The 8,261-nt window shown below is 39.5% G+C and overlaps 1 long non-coding RNA gene across 1 annotated transcript; it reads left to right on the plus strand.

Moving 5' to 3' along the window:
- Positions 1-1,044: 1,044 nt before the first annotated feature.
- Positions 1,045-4,397, plus strand: LOC122199553. The gene is made up of 2 exons (XR_006193558.1): positions 1,045-1,155; positions 4,154-4,397. It is a non-coding gene; the product is annotated as an uncharacterized LOC122199553 (long non-coding RNA).
- Positions 4,398-8,261: the final 3,864 nt, after the last annotated feature.

Below are 8,261 nucleotides of genomic sequence, written 5' to 3' on the forward strand. Positions count from 1 at the left end.
AGAGTAGAAATCAGGGAACCGGGGGAGGATTCAGATGCTCAGCCTGGAGGGGCCTGGAGCCTGCATGGAGAGCTGGCATCCTGATTACTGGGAGGCTGTGCTAACGGAGGAAGCAAGCATCTTGCTGCTAAAGGCAGTCGAAGACTGAGGAAGTGGGAACACCTACAATCTCTTATTTCATCAGGCGTGGTTTTATTATGGAAGATGGAAGTTGTACATGGGCTGAGGGGAATGATCCTTCACAATATGATGTTTTCATGTATAAAAGGCGGTCACCGCAGAAACACGAAGGTAGGGACTTGAGCTCTGTTTGATCACAGAATATTTGAATTTAAAAAAAATATTTTTAGAAATGGTAAGGATAAAGGGTGTGAAGGTTGGGGATCCAGGGACAGTAGTATTTCCAGGGGACATCAATATTTTTTTTTTAATGGAGAAGAGACAGCACGAGGTTTTTAAAAGAGAGTAGCAATACTGTTGCCAGACTTAGCAGGTGCGACCACAGGGTGCCTAGTAAAATTTGAATTCCAGATGGCAAGGAGAAATGTTTTATATATGTGTGCCCCTTGCAGTCTTCGAAAGAACGCATGTCCCTGTAACGAGTGAAGGAATCATGGGAAATGAGGAAATGTCTCGAGCAGACATCACAGAGAGCAGAGACGAAGGTTCTTCAAGACACAAGAGGGACAAGTGTCATGTGAGGCCGCATCAGGCAGGTGGCACTGAATGTGTAAGTGGCGTCAGGCTGCCTAACTGTGGGATTTTCTTCAGAAACATTCCATCGCAGGTATAAGGAAGATTGAGACATAGATTGGCAGTTGGTTGGGTCTATCGAGTTGTGGGTTTGGTGAGCCAAGCACAGTGAAAGGAAAGGAATACAAGGGAATGGGGGGGGGGGTATTTTTTAAAGAGTAGTTATGGTGATTAAGCTAGATAAGGATGTGATTTCAGGGATATTGCAATTTCTGGTGATGAGAACCTTTGTGATGTTGTCTTGGGAATGTGGAACTAAGGGCAATGGGAATAAAAATGTGAGATGACCACAGAGATGAGAATAACAGGGGTTGGAAATTTTACCAGGCTAGTGGGAGTAAAGAGAAATCTACGAACACACACTACAGCTTTGAGTAAATGAGATAACAGAGTTATCAGGAGGTAGGTAAAGCTATGGTAATGATTTCTTTTCTTTCTTTTCTTTTCCTTTGCATGAACCAGCACTCTCCTCTCTCCCCCACCCCAGTTTGGGGACTAGGGAGGCAGGGGGTGCTGCTGCTGCTGAGAACAAGCTTGTTCGCCCCATTTCCTGACAAGCATGCGTTCTTAGGAAGGCATATCAGTATTTCTCTGTGAACTTAGAATTGCATTTTTAAATTGATGGCCAAAATCAACATTATTCGATATGTTTTATTAAGGATTTTCTCCTGTAAAGGTTAAGAATCTATTACAGTGCTTCTCATTATGACATATTTCATTTTGTAAAAAAAAAAGTGTTTCTTTATTTTGTATCCAATTTCATATTTTTCACTATGTATAAAAGAAAATTGAAGTGTAATTCCAGAATGTACAAATCTGCTTTCAATGGAAGCAGGATTCTAGCAACCTATGACCAGACCACCAACATTAGTTGTATAAGAACCGTATCTCTTTATTTTTGTTTTTCCATTACACCCTGTGAGTTCTTATTTTGAACCCCATTTTGCACACTGGCAGAAAACTTTTGCTGATAATCCAGGAAAGCTCAGTCAGTTCATCGTCTTTGAGCCTTTGTCGTGTACGCTTTGCTGATTTTAGGTCCTTTCCCATCTCCTTCCAACTCCTGTGATTTGCATTTTATTTTCTGGGAGACGAAGTAGTAATGTCTTTTTGCAATTGCAGACAATGAGGAGCACTCCTTGACAATAGCTGAAGTTGGGTGCCTTCTATACACAACCGTCCCAAATAAACTGGGTTCTCACACCTAAGACTGGGGACTGGACCTGGAAGGACAGCAGAGGGCAAGACTTCTTCTGGCCAACACTGTCTTTCACTTCCCCTGAAAATTTTCATTTTCATTATCTTCCATTTGGAGGATCTTTATCTAGACTCATGGGGATAGTTGTGGTGACAAAGATTATCTCTATTCAAACTCACATTCTTCCAAAGAATTTGCCTCTTGAAAGACAATCAGCCATTTCCTATATTGTAAAAATGTAAACAAGGGACACCCAGAAATATACACAAATACTATCGTTATTTAATTTAACATATGCATATATGGATGTACCTGCAGATAAACACACAGACACATTCATATTCATGTGTTTGCATGTGTGTGCATGTATAATGTCAGATGGAATTGAGGGCAATAGAGAAAAATAAAGCAGGGTTTAAAAAGAAAGATCTCGGGACGCCTGGGTGGCTCAGTCGGTTGAGCCTCCGACTTCGGCTCAGGTCATGATCTCGCGGTCCGTGAGTTCGAGCTCCGCGTCGGGCTCTGTGCTGAACAGCTCAGAGCCTGGAGCCTGTTTCGGATTCTGTGTCACCCTCTCTCTCTGACCCTCCCCCATTCATGCTCTCTCTCTGTCTCAAAAATAAATAAATGTTAAAAAAAATTAAAAGAAAAGATCTGGATTGTGGGGTAGGGTGGAATGGCGAAAATAGGAAAGCTGTCCCTGATAAGGTGAAGATTCCATAGTGATCTCCATATTCTGGGACAAGTATTCAAGCATGAGTATTTAAGCACTTAAAGCTCTGAGACCTGAGTGACCAGGTCATAGTGTGTGTGTGTGTGTGTGTGTGTGTGTGTGTGTGTGTGTATTCAAAAGAGAGACAGACAGAGAGACAGAGACGGAGAAATGGAGGAAAGGAGTGGGGGCAGGGAGGAGGACAGAAGTGGTTGGATACAGAGGTGGGGAACAGGATCAGACCTTCAAGTTCTGTAGGTCATGGTGAAGACTTCACAGTTGAGTGTGAAGGAGATTTCAAACCAACCGTTGGAGGTGAATGGCAGGATCCAAGTTACATTTTCTAAGGATCACTCAGCTAAGTGGAGAATTTGCTCTTAATGGGGGAGCGAGGCTGGCCGCTGGGCCCAGTGAGCAGGGTTATTGCAATGACCAAGTGGAGAGATGATTATGGCTTACCAGATAGTAGCTGGGAAGATTTCAGAGATAGTCAAGATGCTGGGCATATTTAAAGGTAGACCTAAGAGCATTTGTTGACGGATTAGATGTTGGGTGTAGTAAACTTATGAAAAAGAGTTGAGAGTTATTCTATCCCTTTTCAGATGGTGATTCTTAGCACATATAGTTTTATTGATATGCCCATCAGACTCATAAAGCATATCTATCACCCATATAATAGTAACATAGGCATAAGTTTTGTTGATGTACCCAAGAGCAAAAGAGGCATTAAAGTTCCAGCAAAAGTATGTAAGTAGTTGTAATGAAGAGTAGGATTAGTGTTTGCAAAAGGCTTTGTAATGATAGGTGCTAACAATATCGTCAGGACTCCTATATCTCCTTCAGCCATGCTCCTTGGAGTCACTCTCATTTCAGAGAGATCATTTCTAACCACGTGCTACAACCACTGATCGAGTGTAAATGTTCACAGCGGTTTCATCTGAATTGCCAAGACAAAGATTTTCATACTCAGCATTAGAAAATGTACCATTCAGTAAACAACACTCCGCCTTTTCTAAAAAGGATTTTCAATATTCAAGACTATGCCAATTGAATGCAGTGAGATTTAATATTTGTATTATTGGTATGTTTGGTTTGTATATAATCTTAGACACAAAAGTTCCCCATGAAATATACATGCTCTTTATATTATTATACAAATATTTTTATAGTCAGACACGGACGTTTTGAAATTACCTGTGTTCCTTTTCTTTCATCCGCACCTGTCTAATTTCGAATATGGTATTTTTTTTTGTAACTGCGGTTTCCATGATAGCTTACAGAAATTGTTTTCACATTTTATCTCAGCTTATGTCAAAACTACTTTAAAAGGTGTAAGTCACTATAATTATGGTATGTTGAGGCAATTGAAACCCTAGTGATTAATGAACTTAGCTCTTTAAGTCCTGTGAGTTTTATCTAACATGTGAATCCCAATGTTATGATTTCAATTTCTCTAAAAATATGCTTTGTTGTATTTTTTTCGACTGCAGAGTGGTGTGGACCCAAGTCACCTGTATTAGAACTGTCTCAGAGAGGCAAATATCACAGCTGATGGACTATAGAAAGTAAGTGTACCTTTATTGGTGACCAGAATAAATGGTAACATTCTGGACAAAATGCACCATTCTTGGACTGTCCCCACAGTTTGTCAGATGATGGAACTGAGGCTGGAGAGAGAGATACAATAAATTGCAATTAAATGACAGGGACAGGATCCACCCCTGTTTTCACTGATTTCGACGTCTACAGCATTCCTATTCTATCAGACCCTCTTCTAACTTAGTTAAATGAAGTCTGCACACACAACATTTAAGTAGTTTCTAAAGGTCCCACAAAAAACGCGTATATACACATGTCTACCCACATATAAAATAGAAGAACAGAGGATCCTGGGGAAACATGTGCTCACTATGTAGAGTCACAGAAATCCTGCTGTTGAACTCTTCTGGGGGAATAATGAAGGTCCAGAGAAGGTAAGAAACAATCTTCTTACTTCTCACACATCGCTGCTCATTAGCCTGCTCTGTACTACCCCCTGATCCAACCTTTAAGAGGATGATGAAAACTTTGGTAAAAGCACACAACACAGCACAGCAGCAATGATCATTAAAATACACGACAACGGAATCTATGAGATCAGGTTAAGGGAAGAGACACTGATGAGAATGGCAAATTTTGATGTTTTTAATGATTATTTTTATTTTGGGGGGGGGCAGAGCATGAGTCAGGGAGGGGCAGAGAGAGAGGGAGACACAGAATCTGCAGCGGGATCCAGGCTCTGAGCTGTCAGCACAGAGCCCGACACGGGGCTCGAACCCACAAACAGTGAGATCATGACCTGAGCCAAAATTAGGTGCTTAACCGCCTGAGCCACCCAGGAGCCCCAGTATGGCAAATTTTAAAATTACTCCCACACATAATAGAAAGAAGTTGGTCCTATTTTCTCATCTGATATGACACATGGGGGGGGGGGGGGGGGGGAAGGTTTAAAATAGCAAATAGAAGTTTCCAGTAGGTGAAATGTTTGAAATACCGAGAAAAATATAAAACCTGTTTGTTGGTGCTATCCTTCGGTGGTGTAAATAACAACGACAAAAAAGGAACCGAATGGGCGTGGGGACAATGTTGTGCTGATGTTAGTTTTTAGGAAAACGCTTGGACGCTTTTGGAATGTAGACTTTATATGTTAAACAGTTTTAAGTTCATGTAAAACTTGAGCAGAAGGTACAGAGATTCCCTATGTACCACCCCACCCCTAATGTAAGCACAACCTCCCCCTTTCCAGGACTCCCGCACTGGAATGGGACCTTCCCTACAAGCGAGGACCCTTCACGGACACACCCTTATCCACCCAAGTCCGTAGTGTATATCACAGTTCACTCTTGTGCATTCTATGGGATTTGGTCCCTTCTTGTTAAAAGGTAAAAACACCCGCATGTACAACAGGACAGAAAAAAAATACATCTTGCTGAGACCAGAGCTCAAGAGCCAGGCTGCTTAACTCATCCAGAGCCTAGGGAAGCTTTTCAACCAGGGGGCCAAGTTTAAAGACACTTGTTGCAGAAAGCGAACAGCGTTTGCGGTTGGACCGATCTCCTCTCTGGCTCTGTAACTTTGACTAACTTTAGCTAAATTGCCGTGATTCATTTTCCTTATCTCCAACCTGGCAATCATACCCAACCTCACAGGCCTTTGGGAAAGATTTAAATGAGTTCAGGTATCTGCAATAGTTCCTCTAACACCCAGCGCAAGTGGTCGTTCGGTGAATGATAGGTTTCCCTACACGTTCCAAATCTTGTTTTACTCAAGATGAGGGTGATCAATCCCACCCCTGTCTTCTTCACAGTACAATGGCGAAGGTACACTGAAATGAGTGACATTATTTTATTATCATTAATCACAGAGATCATGGGCTACTGTAAGGTGCCAGCCTCTAAAACAGGTTAAATTTGGCATAATGTAGACCTGCTAATAAATCTTGAGTAAGTCTCTAAAAATTATCAGAAAGCTGACATTTGCATTATTATTACTTATAGAAAACTATCTATTTCACAGAAACCTCTAAATTTACCATTTTTCCCCAGTTAGGTTATTTCTATGGGACTGTCATCTGCATGGGGAAATAGGATGTAAAAGAGGCACTCTCTCTGATGATTTCTTTTTTATCTCCCAGTCTAAAGAATGTCTCTGATATATTAAAGACGTACCTTTAGCCATTAGCTTATGGCACACAGTTTTTTTCTGCAAATTTAACATTGAAATCCAAATTTCTGCCTGTGTTTTGACTAGTATCCTCTTTCTTGACAATAATTTTGAATAATATTCTATTCTTTTGATTTATCGTCTTACTTTTTAAAGTTTATTTATTTATTATTTTGAGAGAGAGAGAGAGAGAGAGCACAAGTAGAGGAGGGGCAGAGAGAGAGGGAGAGAGAGAGAATCCCAAACAGACTCCGCATTATCACACCCAGGAGCCCTGATTTCTCTTATTTTTTCACCTATTGAAAGAACTTTTCTTCTACTTCTCCATCTATTTTTGCATGCATATAACAGGATCAAAGATTTAGTGATTATGAATAACATTCAAATTCATGATTATAATCTAGTACATTTCTTCTCATTATCCTTTGTATAGATTTACAGGATAATACAATAAATTATGTTATTTTCCTTGGCCTTGGGTTAATTCTATTAGAATCTGAGTTTATAATTTACACTGAAGTGAATTAATATTGGAGTGTTTTGTTGTCGTTTTAGCTTACCATAAATAATTATCTCTATATTCTTGACTGTTGACTTCTTATAAAAGATTAATGTAGAATTAGTGACAAAATGGGATTCTCATCAGCTATAAAATCCCATAAAAATTAATGCTTCCCAAGTTGTAATTTGAAAATTCAAAAGGCATTTGTGATTTAAATCTGTTAACTCTCATTATAAAACGTGTATTTCTGCTTCAGACACGTACATGAGGGCACACACACATTTTGTGCAAGAAGCAAGAAGTGTGAGGAAATGTCTTAATGAACTGGAATAAACTATTTATGCTAATGCATTCATACATTTTTGTGGTTGTTAACATGAATTGTGGGAATATTGAGCCACCATGAGTCTAGATACATTTCTAAAGGTAAAATCCTTTTATGTTCCACCTTCGGAAAAATACCCAATATGTGACTGCATATCATATAAATGGATTTGGTAAGTAAAAAATAAAAATAAAATACAATATTTTCAGACTTCTTTGCTTGGAAATGATCTCATCGAGAGGTTCACTTTAATGCATTTTTTCCACGGAAGTTATAAATTATACATAACACCACATAACACTAAAGCATTAACATAACTTCACAATACAGGTCTATCACTGGTTAAATAAAAACAAAAAAAAAAAAATGAAGGCTTCCTATCTGACAGATCTGACCTTGCTATGGAATTACATATTGGCACAAATTTATTGTTAAAAGCATTTCAATACTAATTGCGTCCTAATTTTCATTTTTGTCAAATATTTGATGTATCCGTTTGTTCAGATAATTTACATATTGTTAGCATCAACCAAAAGCTTGTCTTTGTTCTCCGTATCGTAATACAGTCTGTGCCAAAATGTGCCTGTCCCCTGTCCTCAAAAGAGTAAGATATAAATATCTCAGGGTGGAAGGGTGGGTGTCTTTTTTTTTTTTTTTTTTTCATTTTCTCCTTGGTTGATACAGCCTACGGGGAGGGGGCGGGCGGAGTTCTAAACTGAACTTCATAAAGGGGAGTTCTACAAAACTCTTTTCCATCCAACTTCGTAGACAGTTATTCACCATTTTACTATTAGGTTTGCCTGGCTCATAGATAAAGAAAAGAATTCTTTCCATATTTTCCATACCACACCATTATAATCTATTTGCTAAGAATGCTCCAGGGGATCTAATACTGCCTTATGTTGTGTGCTTTTAGACTGAGGACCATATGTGGTGCTATCCCAGGAAACAGCAGGGTTCAGTTACAGGGTTGGATGCTTTTTTATTTCCTTACCCTAACAGGCCTTGCATTTATACATTGTTGCCGTCAGTGCTATTTATTTGGAATAATTAGTATACTTTTGGTGCA

This window comes from Panthera leo, chromosome A1, assembly GCF_018350215.1.
Source record: "Panthera leo isolate Ple1 chromosome A1, P.leo_Ple1_pat1.1, whole genome shotgun sequence".
Taxonomy (NCBI): Eukaryota; Metazoa; Chordata; class Mammalia; order Carnivora; family Felidae; genus Panthera; species Panthera leo.